This window comes from Pseudoliparis swirei, chromosome 3, assembly GCF_029220125.1.
Source record: "Pseudoliparis swirei isolate HS2019 ecotype Mariana Trench chromosome 3, NWPU_hadal_v1, whole genome shotgun sequence".
Classification (NCBI taxonomy): Eukaryota; Metazoa; Chordata; class Actinopteri; order Perciformes; family Liparidae; genus Pseudoliparis; species Pseudoliparis swirei.
This window is the reverse complement of record NC_079390.1, coordinates 17136551-17152732: the sequence shown is the minus strand read 5'-3', so window position 1 is coordinate 17152732 and position 16182 is coordinate 17136551. Positions and strand designations below refer to the sequence as shown.

Here is a 16182-nt window from a genome sequence, read left to right as displayed (position 1 = left end):
GGGACAGAAAGCTTAAGTTGGGGACAGATAGCCAAGGCCGTTACCAGATCAGAGACAAGGTGGAGAAGTCCTAACGGGCAGGGTCGTACCGCAGGAAGAGATAATGTGGAGAAGTCCAAACAGGCAGGGTTGTACCGGGGGAAGAGACAGGGACAGGTGTTGGATGGTCTGGCACAACAGGGAGAACAATCTCACTGTGAGGCTGATATAGCTTATGAGGTGGGTGTGACTAACAGATGAACAGAATAAGATGATGAGGTGGGTGTGACTAACAGGTGAACAGAATAAGAGGATGAGGTGGGTGTGACTAACAGGTAAACAGAATAAGATGATGAAGTGGGTGTGACTAACAGGTGAACAGAATAAGATGATGAGATGGGTGTGACTAACAGGTGAACAGAATAAGATGATGAGGTGGGTGTGACTAACAGGTGAACAGAATAAGATGATGAAGTGGGTGTGACTAACAGGTGAACAGAATAAGATGATGAAGTGGGTGTGACTAACAGGTGAACAGAATAAGATGATGAAGTGGGTGTGACTAACAGGTGAACAGAATAAGATGATGAGGTGGGTGTGACTAACAGGTGAACAGAATAAGATGATGAGATGGGTGTGACTAACAGGTGAACAGAATAAGATGATGAGGTGGGTGTGACTAACAGGTGAACAGAATAAGATGATGAGATGGGTGTGACTAACAGGTGAACAGAATAAGATGATGAGGTGGGTGTGACTAACAGGTGAACAGAATAAGATGATGAAGTGGGTGTGACTAACAGGTGAACAGAATAAGATGATGAGATGGGTGTGACTAACAGGTGAACAGAATAAAATGATGAAGTGGGTGTGACTAACAGGTGAACAGAATAAGATGATGAGGTGGGTGTGACTAGCAGGTGAACAGAATAAGATGATGAGATGGGTGTGACTAACAGGTGAACAGAATAAGATGATGAAGTGGGTGTGACTAACAGGTGAACAGAATAAGATGATGAAGTGGGTGTGACTAACAGGTGAACAGAATAAGATGATGAGGTGGGTGTGACTAGCAGGTGAACAGAATAAGATGATGAGATGGGTGTGACTAACAGGTGAACAGAATAAGATGATGAAGTGGGTGTGACTAACAGGTGAACAGAATAAGATGATGAAGTGGGTGTGACTAACAGGTGAACAGAATAAGATGATGAGATGGGTGTGACTAACAGGTGAACAGAATAAGATGATGAAGTGGGTGTGACTAACAGGTGAACAGAATAAGATGATGAGGTGGGTGTGACTAGCAGGTGAACAGAATAAGATGATGAGATGGGTGTGACTAACAGGTGAACAGAATAAGATGATGAAGTGGGTGTGACTAACAGGTGAACAGAATAAGATGATGAAGTGGGTGTGACTAACAGGTGAACAGAATAAGATGATGAGATGGGTGTGACTAACAGGTGAACAGAATAAGATGATGAAGTGGGTGTGACTAACAGGTGAACAGAATAAGATGATGAGATGGGTGTGACTAACAGGTGAACAGAATAAGATGATGAAGTGGGTGTGACTAACAGGTGAACAGAATAAGATGATGAAGTGGGTGTGACTAACAGGTGAACAGAATAAGATGATGAGATGGGTGTGACTAACAGGTGAACAGAATAAGATGATGAAGTGGGTGTGACTAACAGGTGAACAGAATAAGATGATGAGGTGGGTGTGACTAACGTGAACAGAATAAGATGATGAAGTGGTTGTGACTAACAGGTGAACAGAATAAGATGATGAGATGGGTCTGACTAACAGGTGAACAGAATAAGATGATGAGGTGGGTGTGACTAACAGGTGAACAGAATAAGAGGATGAGATGGGCGTGACAGGTGCACTGAAGAGGTTGATTCAGTGAGTGAGAGACAGAGTAGCAGGAGAGAATGGAATCACATATTACAATAATTAAAAACATATGAAAATAATATTTTCTTTGAAATTAAACTCCAAACATGTATAAAAGTACAGCTATAAACATTACTTGTTGTGCAGCATGTACCTACAGGAACTTGTTGTTACAGTAATGTTGGCAATGATGTCAGAGAGAATTGACTATCGAGTTTCACACTGAGGTTCCTGGCAGTCGGGGTCGGGGCTAACACGGAGTTGTTGAAATTGGTAGTCAGGTCGTGGGTGGGAGTGCCTCTACCTGGAAGGAAAAGTGGGGGTGACTATGGGTCAGTGGGTAGCAGGTCCGTCTTTCAATCAGGGGGTTGGAGGTTCAATCCCCGCCCTAGTCGATGTGTCCTTGAGCAAGACACTTAACCCTGAGTTGCTCTCTGTAGCTGTGTCTACGGTGTATGAACGTAACAGGATTGTAAGTCGCTTTGGATAAAAGCGTCAGCTAAATGATTTGTAATGTAATGTAAAAAGTAGTTCAGTTTTTTCAGGGATGATTTTGAGGTGGTGTGCAGACATCCACTGAAAGCAGACAATCTTTCTCATAAAAACACTTTTGATTTAACAGCTTGCAGTCTTTTGGAATGTACATAGGTGTTATGTTTCTACTTCTAATTGTTAGTAGTACTTTTAGTTGTAGAATTGGACAAGACCTACTTTCATCTTCTGGTAAAGTTGTACTTGCTCTGTAGTTTGTGCTTATATATACTGTATGTTTACATTTCTATAAGTGCATGTACAATATTTTTACACTTGAATAAACGATAATCAAATGCAAAGACAGTTATTTAATAATATAGTTGTGAATAGTTACAATTATAGAGTGTTACAGTTACAACCGGCCCTTTGAGAGTAGCCATCATGCTTATGAGGCCCACAGTGAAAATGAATGTGACACCCCTGCTTAGGTGGGAGGAAGGTTACGTTATTGTTACAGAGGACATGGTATGCTCAAGCAAGAAGTATTAGTTATAAAGATTAATATATAATTGTATTTCTTGAGCTAAAATCTAAGCCGATTTGTATTTTCATAGAAACTAGAATCATTTTCGAAAGGTTACGTTATTGTTACAGAGGACATGGTATGCTCAAGCAAGAAGTATTAGTTATAAAGATTAATATATAATTGTATTTCTTGAGCTAAAATCTAAGCCGATTTGTATTTTCATAGAAACTAGAATCATTTTCGAATCTTCGAATCAGCCCAAGCAGCCTTCAACATATAAATATAGAAACACATTGACCGCACTACACAAAGACAGTCTCACGAGTGAGAAAAATAGGTACCAGAGTTCAGTGATGTGGACATGCACTGGGAGGGCATGTTCCTCTGTTGGTGAAAAGAAGCATGTAGCCGTACATTCTGTCAGGGCTTTACTGCTTCCTGATTAGAGAATCTGTGGTAGTTAGTCTGCTGGTTGTAATGGAGAACTAGAGCTTTAACATCATTAGCAGGTTTATGGGACATAAGACAAGACCTAGGGAAAATACCTATTTTGTCTGCGAACAAACTACAATCCATTGAAAATCTTTGGAATTTGTAATACTTTTTGTTTGTTTGTTAGCACTAGAATAGCCTTCAAATTGAATGAAATGTTCCCCTTTTCTAAGCGTATAACTGTGTTAATTATAAACCACTCGTATTTCCTCAAGTTGTGTTAATAAATCTACCCGAAGGTAAGAAGGCGTAACATGATTTATACCAATTTCCACCTGTGTTTCAAATTTACTTCATATAAACTTTTAGCCTCTTGAGTCAGGTTGTATGCACATATAAATAAATGCATACACTGGCATATGGTGTTGTAGTGTATATACGTAGCTTTCTTACTTCTAAAAAAAAGATGATGAATGCATACAAATACTAATACTAATAATAAAAAAATAAAACATTTGAGTCAATCGGCTGCCAACAATTTAGACTCTGAACAATTAAATGTGTGACTTAATTATCTGCATTAAAAATAAGATCGGAATGTAAGCCAATAGCCTGTAGAGAAACAGTAGGGAAAGTGTTTCAAGCTTGTGGGGTGGAAATACAATTGTTGTTTAACCCTTGTGTTGCCTTCGGGTCATTTTGACCCGAATCAATATTACACCCTCCCCCCGCCTATGGGTCATTTTGACCCGATTCAATGTTTCACCCTCCTGTTACCTTTATATTTACTGACATATTTTACCCTTTGGGTTCAATTTGACGCCAGCAATTAAAACCTCCAGAAAATTATTAGAATTAATATTGTTTTCCAAGTTTAAGTGTGAGGCACTTTATGTTTGTTTGTTGACTACCGAAAGAACACCGACATTAAACATTGAATGGGGTCAAATTAATCCGAAGGCGGGGGGAGGGTGTAATATTGATTCGGGTCAAAATGACCCGAAGGCAACACAAGGGTTAAGCCCAGGGGGGCTTACTGACAGTCAAATATTTTCAATTCAAAAGACTGTGAGACAAAACAGAAAAAGATGCTGAAACTGGTATTCAGCCAACAAATGAGCCTCATAACCTGTACATTACTGGGGATACTTACTGCTTCTGACTGAAATATGTATCAGTCCACGTAATGCGTGTTCTCTCTGTGTGTTCCCTTATTCTACCTGTTTCTTCAGTTGTAATTGGTGAATCAATGTTATTGACTGACCACAAAGTCCACTCATCAGAATTTTAAAGTGCTGTAACTCATATGAGCTACATACAAAAAGTATTCAGAGCCCTTTACGTTGTTCATATTTTGTTATGTTGAGGCATTCTGGAAAAACAATTTCAATTTATTTCCCCCTCACAAGTCCACATCCAATACCCCATTCATTCAAGATATTTCTATTATTTTTTCTCTCTCTCTCTCTTTCAATCCTCATCAGTGCCCCAGGAAAAACTCCCAAATAACCCTTCACGGGGAAAAAAGGGAAGACACATTCAGGAGAGCAACAGAGGAGGATCCCTCTCCAGGATGGACAGGTGCAATATATGTAATGTGTACAGAAGGACAGATTTAGAATTAAAATACATTCAATGAATATGACAGTGTATGAATAGCTCGTAGTAGGCATATTCCATGATGGAGACCTCCATGATCCATCAGACCTTAGTGCTGCATTCAACACTATTGACCATAACATCCTGTTACAGAGACTGGATCAGTCGCTTGGCATTTCAGGCACTGCACTAAGTTGGTTTAAATCCTGTTTATCAGATCAATCTCAATTTGTATTTGTAAACAATACCGCTAATCACAGAGTTCCACAAGGCTCTGTGCTTCTTGGACCAATTTTATTTACTTCCTTTGGGCAATACTATAAGGAAACACTCCATAAACTTTCATTGTTATGCAGATGTTACTTAACTATATCTATCGATCAAACCAGATGAGACCAACCAGTTTGCTAAACTTCAAGCATGTCTTAAAGACATACAAATATGGATGACCTGCAATTTCTTGATGTTAAACTCAGAAAAAACGGAACTAATTTTAATCGGCCCTGAGCAGCTCAGAGATCAATTCTCTGGTGATTATGTATTTTTCGTGCCAAGAAGTCAGCCCTAGAGAAGGATCAGGACCGAGAGCTTCTTCAGGCAACAACCACTAAAGGCAGGGCCCTCTCCATCACTGAACAGGTCCTGAAACAGATTAAAATCTACAAAAGTCTGCCTTCAATCCCGTTCAGGACAAGACCCTGCAGCCTGGTGGGGGATGAAGCGTCTTGTCTGCCCTTTTAGACACATACCTGTGTTTCAGGCCTCATCGACACATCTGGGAGGGTTTTCTCCTGTGCAGGACATGCAATTAGTCAGGAGAGGTGTCGTATTTTGCCAGAGAAGCAAAATATGCTCATAGTTTGAAGTATGAAGAGTGTGTGTGTTTGTGTGTGTGTGTGTGTATGTGTGTGTGTTTTGTATTTATTTATATTTATTTAACTATACTGTAAGCTGTTATTGTTCATAGTTTGAAGTTAAAAAGTTTGAAGCTGTAGTTTGAAGCCAAGTGTTTTGTATTATTTATATCTATAGTATACTTTTAAACAGTTAATATATTGTTCAGGTTGAAGACAAAATCACTCGTTGTTTTGTGTGCGTGTGTTTTTTTAAAGTATCGGTTCAGGCACCGTTCAGGCACCGGTATTGTTTTAAAAGTATCGTTTTAGCACCGGTATTGGAAAAAACGATACCCATCCCAACTCCTGGGTGAAAGTACTGAGTTTGTAGAATCTCTTTTGGAATACAATCTGCTATATAAATAAAGTGTGCTTCGTTTTACCAGTCTGTTTCCTCTTCCACACAACCATCTTTGGGGAGCATTTATAGTACAGAAACCTGCCTAGAGAGGCTTTATTGGCCAGGCAACAGCATATTTTTGTTGTTGGGCCAGCAATCATGAATGTTATGAAAATAACCACACATAAATAAATCTACCAGCTTTGACTACCACTCGTTTATTAAGACATGTTAGTTGCATTCAAAATCACACTTCCTGCAGTTGTAAAACTGCACTCTTTTCTTTTGTGCTTTTTGCATAAAGCAACATTTGATTATTCAGTCCTATAAGTTTACATGACAGAAAAGCCTCGGCTGCATTACATCACCAATGTGGAGTCTAAAAAAATCAACAATGGCATGGTAGCACAGTACTCAACATAAGCATTACATAACAGGACCATGGAATGAAAATTGCATATCATCATGCAGCGCACATTCAATATGGACAGCTGAATACTTAAGATAGTAGAGCTGAATATAACATTCACCGTGTCATAAAGCACTCTCACAACAGGAGCACTAAGAGGGGCTGCCAATGAAGAACTTAGTAGGACTTCTGTCAATGGACTATTTATGAATCAAGGTACTTACAGAGATATATACACAGAAGAGCTGGTGGTTATGATTTCTCAGTTAATATTGACGCTGTCAATATGACAAATTCTCACAATAGTACGTTGCCACTCTCTTTTTCAACAGCAGTCCTGACACTCCTGTATCACAGAGGAGGAGTGGATATGGATGACATCATATCTGAAGTTCAGCATTGTGTGGGTTGGAGTTAAACCTCATATAAAGCATGTTAACAATGCTGTCATATACTCCTCCAGAACCATTCCACGGTTCAGTATGCAATATGCTGCCATCACAGTTTGGTGAGCATCTGATTAATTTTTTTAAGGTTAAGACTTGATTTTGATTTGACGTATTCTAAGTAGCAACATGGGAAACCATCAATCGGAGACTATGAGCTCATTTAATAAATTACATACCTGCAAACTCATGAGGGGTGAAAAAGGTGACAATGGGGGGGGGGGGGGGGTGCAGGTGACTCTTTTTTTGTCACCACACCACATCCACGTTGTTTGAAGCCTCAAAGCTTTTAGAACCACAACTACAGTCATTTTATTGTTCTGACCACAAATCTAAATTGTGATAATAAACAGTTTAAGAACAAAAGGTCCTCCGCTCTGACTCAGCCCTGTAATGATGGTAATAACAAATATACATTGTCATTATATATAATATGGTTAAAGTCATTCATGAACCAACTTCCTTTTTTTTGCCTGAACAGTCCTCATGGACTTTTCCCTGAATCTGTTCTGTCTCTACCTGTTTGTCACGATACTCATATTATAACTTCTATACATATTACATACCTGCCATAAATATCATGATACCCGATACCAGAATTCAATACAATACCATAAAACATCATGGTACCATAAATACGAGACTGGTATATTTATCTATAATAGTAATAAATAAAACATCTGTATGGTTCACTTTTTACCAACTTTTTCAACACTTAACAAATGACAGTAATATTAGTATTAATACAGCCAGATATGAATGAAACTACATGGTTCCATCATAGCATTGATTATACACTATGAGGCCGTTAGTCTGACCAGATGATCCACAGTTCATCAGGATGAGCAGCTGGAGAGTTACACAACTTTACAGACTGAAACATTTCACTTCTGGCATCTTTGTATTTGTTAAGCCGAAGTCTCTAAAGCTGCGCCTCTTCTCTCGCTGTGAGCGCTGCGCAGCGCAGTGTGCGCAGACAGCTCGACACGGAGCAGCGCGTGCGCTCTGATCGCTCTCTTAATGAAGTATCGATACTAAAAATATGCTAAATCACATCGTGTTTAACGTACGGGTACTTTGTTAGCATCGCTACACAGTGCAGCGTGACAGCAGCAGATGTAGCGGCTGACATTCAAGCTAACCTAAACCACCAAACGATGACGACATCTGAACGCTGATTGGCCGAGACGCGACACGTCCCATCAAAGATGTTTTATTGCGAAGAGCACCACTTCACATTTTTCTCCGCGTCTCACTGCAATCTCAACGGCAGCGGGCCAGGTGACCCCCCCCCAAAACAAAAACTCTTCGGATCTCCACAATTCACGTGGATGACCTATTTTGAGTTCAAAACGGTGAATTTCACCGAAAGGTGACAAGTTTGCAGGTATGAAATTATAAGTTGCATTGAAAATGCTTGAAGTTTTAGCCACCAAGTCACTGCTGTGTATACCTTCTAACGACAAAGCGTGTGAATGAACTGTGGAACATTAGAAATGCAGTACCTGCCACTCAGTTTGTATGTGCACCTTTATGGCACCTTAAACACACACACACAGACATGATCTTTGCCATGTGATGACACAGCAGTGGAAGCCGATTGGTTCAATGCATTCATCCTGTCCTACTGTAAAAAGGATTAATCATCCAAATGTTACTTTTGAAAAAAAAATTAAACAAAAGATCCATCAATCCACTGCATTTCGTCTTCCAACTCCTTCCTCACACAGCAGCATGAGGCACTCTGAGTGAAGGGCAGCACACTAAGGCTGACTTGGTAATGGCTTCCATGCTAACCTAGCGTGAATATTTCAGAAAGTCAACGTGCAAACTGACCAAAGGCATCTTTGTACAACGTGTACGGAAGAGAGACATGCATGTGTTCATCTTTAGCACTTTCCAGCCAGAACTGTGGACTAACTCTCTTACTGGACATAGACTAAGTCTATATTTAGGCTGAAAACCACTCATTGGAGATTCCGCATAACTGACAAATAGAGCTTGGTCAGTTCCACTTAAAATAGTCTATGTAAGAGGTCGCTGTGACCTTCGCGTGATGTACATAGTAGCAGTGGCGGTGCGTCCATAGAGGGCACTAGGGCGCCGCCCCTCTTAAAATTTTGAGATGAAAAAAAAAAAAAAGAAGAACAAAATATAATATATACTGTCAAAAAATATTATATACCAAATAATTTAAATAAGAAATATACCGTGTTGACGCGCTAAATGGGTGTGGGAGACCGTAAGCCCCTGTCAACAACCACTTAAGTTAAATGTGACCAAATATAATATATCGCCACTCATCATCACTGAGAAAAGCCCCTCCCCCTTTTACGGGCGCCGGCCAAACGTGTGTGTACGGCAGCGAGCAAACATTTCACGGTCATTGCGGCAAGGACGGCTTCTCATTGGCGGATGAAACGTGAATCTTCGGGCGCAGAAATGTGCGCCCTGGCCAATGACATTGTTTCTTATTTCACGTGATTGGACTATTCGTCCAACCAGAGACCGTTATCATTCCCTCACAGCGCGGAGAGCTCCTCGTATCTACGCGAGCAAGTTGCTAACCGGAGCTGTTAGCTGGATGCTCAGTGAGTAATGCGCTGTTTAGTTTCCCCTGTCTTGTTCCAAAGTCCTGGGACTGAAATAGGGCTGCAACAATGAATCGTTAAAATCGATAAAAATCGATGATTAAAATAGTTGGCAACGAATTTCATTATCGATTTGTTGTGTCGCTCGATTATTACGGCACTCAATAAGTCACGGAGTATAAACAGAGTTGAGTTGAGCCCAGAGCGGCGCAGGGGAAACCAGAGCGAGGGAGAGGACAGAACGCTGCGTTGTGAGAGCCAATCAGCGCTGAGCTGCTCCTCTGTTGATGAATCTAATTGGCTGCTGCTGCTCACGTGGCGCTGGATACGGAAGTCATTCACGTAGTCGGAGACATTCACAGAGCTAAGTGCGCCTACGGGTGACGTTATGAACCCAGACACCAGGGCGCTACATGTCACGACGTGTGTGGCATTTCCACAAGAGTATAACGTAGAAAACGTGGTTATTTATTCCGTGGCGGATAGCGGAAAATATTTTTCCACGGAGAAAGGCAACGGAGATAAGCCACGACGCCACTCGCTGTGAGTGCTGCGCGTGCAGACAACATTTAACGGAGCGGAGCAGCGCGTGAGCTCTGATCGTGCACTCTTTTAATGAAGTATCGGAACTAAAAATATGCTAAATCACATCGTTTTTAACGTACGGGTACTTTGTTAGTATCGATACACCGTGCAGCGTGACAGCAGCAGATGTAGCGGACTAACATTCAAGCTAACCTAACTTCCCAAACGCTGTGGACATCTGAATGCTGATTGGCCGAGACTCGACACGTCCCATCAAAGATGTTTTATTGCGAAGAGCACCACTCCACATTTTTTCCGCGTCTCACTGCAATCTCAATGGCAGCGGGCCAGGTGAAAAAAATAATAAATCGGAACGCGTCTCTGATATTGTTCAGGGGGCCGGTCCAAATGTGGAGGCGGGCCGTAGTTTGGGGACCACTGCTCAGGAGAGTAAACCGCTGTCAGTCTGTTTGTGACGGGTTCACCCACATGCTGACCAGTGGATCTCCAGGACCTTTCCATGACTTTAAACCACATTTCCATGATTAAACATTTTGTGAAAACTCTGTCTGTACGTGACAAAGTGAGAAGATGTAGTATTTAAACTAACAATGAGAATTCCAAAGCATACCGTATATATACCGTGTAAATTAACATTTGAATAAAACAAATTTGCATTACTTTTCCAAATATTTTGGGATTTGATTTTTTTTCAATTACTTTTCTAGGCCTGCTAATAGCATTTAAAAATGCCATGACTTTTCCAGGTTTTCCATGACCGTACGGACCCTGTTTTGAATAAAGGGTTGAAAATTAAAGTGTTTTTGTTTTTTTATCCGATTAATCGATTAATCGATAAAATAATCAACCGATTAATCGATTATCAAAATAATCGTTAGTTGCAGCCCTAGACTGAAACACTCTGGACTACAACGGGGTGAGGGATCTAAAGCACTTCACCGACAAGTGTAAGAAGCACAAATCTTGCCGCAGTCATCTAGCTAACAGCATGAAGCTAACTAGCTAACAGCATGAAGCTAGCCCTGTTTGAAGAGTATAGCAGAGCAGCAGAAGGAGACCGAATTGGCATCGAAAACACAACGAAGAAGTTCGGAAAAACAGCCACATTCTCTCAAGAATGATGGAAACAGGCTCGTCACAGACATGATTGACTTTAACCAGAGAGTTATTGAGAAGTTTGCCAACTTGAAGAGAGGAGGGCTACATTTCTTTCCAAGTAGTGGGGCCTATTCTGTCAAACACCCAATGTACAATGTGATGCATCTCTTTCTGACTCTATTCTGCTCTAAACCTTTCATGTGAGGGTGAACCTATTTTATTCTGTAAACCTCTGAAACCCAACCCAATGTTTCTTAAAGCATTCTGCTCTAGTCTGAAACTCTCATGCCCAAAGTTACAGTTTGTTGATCGTTGTTATTGGACAGTGTTGAGCACTGTTTTCTTGAAATAAAGCTTTGTTTTTTACAATATTCTACTCAAAACCTCTTTTCTTCTCATTGTTGAGTGCTATTTAAACCACACCGCTCAACTGCGCCCCCCCCACCCTCCCCAAATGTCACCAGCCGCCACTGCATAGTAGGCAAGCTGCTTCTGAGGGGGTTACCTGCTCACTATTTTATACACTGTGGCTACATGCATGCAGACCGCTTTGTTAAGTTATATCATAAAATATTCCATAAACATGATATGTTGACTATTGTGTATATCCAGGATACTGCTTTCCTCCCAATTTGTAAACAGGACTGAGATACAGGCTGTACTGGGAGCTAAATGTCACTTTAAGCGGGCTAACATGCTAACAATAAAAGTGTCAACATGAGGTATGAGTTCACTATCTTCATGGTCTTACTTTAGTGAATCGGCATGCATATAGTTGCTAAGTTGTCTTTCGTTGTACAGATATTTGAACCAAAGTATTGGACACATTCCCATTTATTTGATTGACCTGATGATGGGACAGGAACCTACAGTTCTTCCTATACTGTACTTCAACACAACAATAAGCACCTCATGAAACTTGTTATCTGATAGAGTAACGTGTCATGTGGATGACACATTTCAAACACAAGTATTAGGCCATTGAACTCCCATAAATAAAACAGTAAGACCTCAGTATTATCTGCAAAAATATATTAGCTATGAGAAAAAAGATACAGTGTCCTAGAATATCCTTGCTGCTTTCAGTAAAACATGGCTGTGTTGGAATGAGATTCCAAAAAGTCTGTTGTTGTGATATTTTCAGATACAAAATACTGCAGTTCTGCAGCTTGCATAAGGATGTGGCTATTCTAATAAAGCACCAATATTTTGTTTGGAAAATGCCAAGAACTCGTGAGCAGAGTGCCGCAGCAGAACCACGAGCTGGCTTACTGAAGTTCAACCCAACTCCTGCTGTCACCTCAAGAGAAAGGTAGCAAGGTTCTAACATGCATACTGTAGTGAGGGGTAAATGTGAGTCTCTCTCTATCTCTTCCCCTCTCTCTCTCTCTCCCACTCTCTCTCACCCTCTCCCACATACACACAAACACACACACAATCACTCCCTCAAGAAAGACCACAGCAAATATACACTCAAATATACACTTGAAAGCACACGATAGCAACGTTGATGAATCATCTATTCAACTCTTCACTCCAAAGCTCAACGCGACAAGGTAATGAAGACAAAAATATGAATGCACGTGCAAACATTGGGAGAAACCGATGTGTAGACAGAGCTTCCCTCCTCCTGCTCCACTGCATATCTCCTTCTCCCACAGTCTCAGTCCATGTCTCCCTTTCATCCCCTTTCATCATGCTTGTCTCTTACCTTCGTGGTGACAATGCAAAGACAATCCATGCTGGCCGGACAAGAAGAAGCTCTCAACCCATACCCAAACTGATCCCCACTAATATCACCACTGGACGGAACAGCAGGAAGATGAACAAACTAAGATACCAGTGTGAGGAAGCAGGGAGAAAAGATTTAAAAAGGTAGGTGTTGCTGAAGAAGAATAAGAAAAAGAAGAGGGGGTGGAGGAAAAGAACACACACACACTCTCTCTCTCTCTCACACACGCTGGGGAGGTAGAGAAGCCACGGCGGACAGACGTTACTGCATGTGGGCACCTTGCTAGGATTGGGATTCCTCCTCCACAACGCTAAAGGCAATCAGGATTCCTAACGCCATCTCAGAGCAGAGTGTGCGTCATCAGCCATAACATGCACACACACGCACACACAAACACACACACACACACACTAAAAACGCTTCGTAGCCTGAATGCCCCCCCCCCCCAACAACCCAAAATCATTCCTTAGCTTCTCACCCCTTTCATTCCTCCTCTGTCTGTCTGTCTCTCTCTCACTCTCCCTCTCTCTCTCTCCCTCCCCAGGCAGAACCACTAAGCAGTGTTATGGGATGAGAGAGAGAGCGAGGGAAGAGAGTGAAGGACGAGAATGTCAGCTCAGTGGAATGAATTAGATTCCCATGCTCTCTGTCTCGCTGGATATTAGCCGCTGTGGTAGAACTTAATAATAACACACTGGCTCTCTTTTCATCTGCAGAGCAGTGGCAGCACTGACTTTGGGAGAGACGTTTTACTCTGTGTGTGTGTGTGTGTGTGTGTGGGTCTGTACATGTGCGTGATAGTTCGCCAGAAAAACGTGTGAATCGTTTTCTTTTTTTAAATGCATGCAGGCTGCATGCAGGCAACTGTGTGTATGTCCGTGTCCATGCGTCTACACTGACGTTATGCATTGACTCTGACAAAGAAATGATTAAATAAATTAAATAGAAACACCATCATTATGGAATGTCAGTGCCCATGTATTTTAAACTGTACATTTTTACAACAATTATTGTATCTGTCATTCACATCAAAATAAAATAGGTTTTCTTTTTATAATAGATTGCAGTAATGCAGGACTTTGTCCATATAATGTGTATTGTCTAGAGCATGATATAATAATCTATGATCTATAGTGAAATGTAATGTACAAATATACATAATCAAATTCCTCCCATAAAATAAATAAATGTAATTATATTTATTATAACCCACATTACTGTGTCAAAGATCAAATGAACATTATTACATTAACTTTGTTTTTTTCAACCAAGCCAACAAATAACTGTGAACTGCTAAGAACATGTGTGACAGATGTGGTCTGGGGTAGTGGTTCTCCACTGAATGACAAGCTGAAACCCAAATCGAGGAACATTTTCAACTTCTCAAATTGATTTCATGAAAATATGAATATCACACTATGCACAAACAAACTAGTTGGGAATATTACCTTTTACAGTCAATTATAAACCAAAAAGTGTACCTTAAAGACACGAGGTAATACAACATAAATAACTATTAAGTAACGTCAGACTTTAAAAAAATACTTCACAGTGCTTTCATGCACAAACATGAAATAAAAGTCAAGTGAGAAGTTTATGGCTCACTCTCTGAATCTATGACAACCAACGCTGCACGATGGAAACAAGTCAGTGTCTTGAGGAGCAGCTTTTATCCACAAACTCAAAATAAATCACCTCATTGTCCTCATTCACGCACGCTGAATTTCTTTACTTGGGCGAAAAAGTATGCAAGGCTGTGGCGTTACAGCCAATCAGCATTGAAATGCTCCGCCTGACATCACTGAGTGAACAGACGGCACTCCGCTGCAGAACAAATTACCTTCAAAATAAAAGCAAAAGATTTGTTCTTACATTTTTTTCAGAAAAGGTGATCATATGTCTTTCAAGCCGTCGCAGGTCATATCAAATGACGTGGCGGGCCACGTCGTTTTACGACACCTGTGATCTACAGGATTAAGTGAGCCCTCTTTAAAATGACCAATAATAGTGTGGTACAAATTCCACAAGAGAAAAATGTAATATATGAACTTTAATATATTCAAGAATATATTGCGGTCTTTGATAGGGCATGCTTCCAAGTTACTTCTGATTTGCAGTTAAAACATTATCCTGATTTAGAATGGTCATAATTATTTTGTAATATTTGTTTTGTAGAGAAATGTTTGAATAATGATAACATTCAAATTAAATGATCAATTATTAATGAAAAAATATATATATAGTGGTGTGAAAAAAACTATCATTAGGTGAGAATGGCTCTTTTTAATCACCATACCCCACTTATCATAATGTTGATGCACCAAATATGACTGAAAGATACACAAACACTGCAATGAACTGCTGATGAAAGAAGAAAGACAGAATGAAATAAAATAATTGAACTAAATACTTGATAATAACTACTTGAATAACAGGTTGTCGTGCTGTTCCTCTTTGTTACTTTCAAAGAGAACTCATTTAGCCCAAAAGTGCAACACAAACCAGCAGAACATTTCACCATCACCTACAACAGCGTCAACTCTTTATCTTCAGATGTGTTCGGTCATCACAAAGTGACAGAACACAAATTGTACACTTTCATATACAGTTATTTCAGTGGGAAATGCATTGGAATCAGAGTTTTTCCAAAAACAAATGCAACTCAATCTTGACCAATGCTCACAGATGCATGATAGGAGTTACAGCTGTATGATGTCAAAACAAACAAAAAGTACAAACAAATCGGTGTTGTTTAAAGGCAAAACACATCTAATCTGTAGGAATCAAATACACCTTAAACGGTGTTGCTATTGGATTCCAGGATTTAACGTGAAACAGAGCTGTGCTTGACTTCTTTGACACAAGCTTTTCTGATGGAATGTAAGAGAGAGATTGATTTTTGTTATAAACTATTCATTTATATATCCAGCAAACACAAATTTGTATCTGCCTGTTTTTGACTTTTTACGCAACAAAATGACTTAAGAAAAGAAAGGATTTATTAAACTACAGTTTGAAGGAACTAATGTATGTCCTTCAGAAAGTTACATATTGTTTTTAAAATGTTTCAAATGCATTTCTCAATGAAGATAATCAAGAGACTTTAACTTTAATACTCTTCATATGCAGGATGCATATGTCCAACCGGCAAGTACCATGTGATATATTACAGCATATAAGAATCAGTAACCTGCCCCGTCTGTCAGTAACTC

The 16182-nt window shown here is 40.2% G+C and overlaps 1 protein-coding gene across 30 annotated transcripts in view; it reads right to left on the bottom strand.

Moving 5' to 3' along the window:
• Positions 1-16182, bottom strand: part of dlg2 (discs, large homolog 2 (Drosophila)) — a 233785-nt gene that overhangs the window by 154035 nt on the left and 63568 nt on the right. The gene's annotated exons all lie outside the window — the stretch shown is intronic.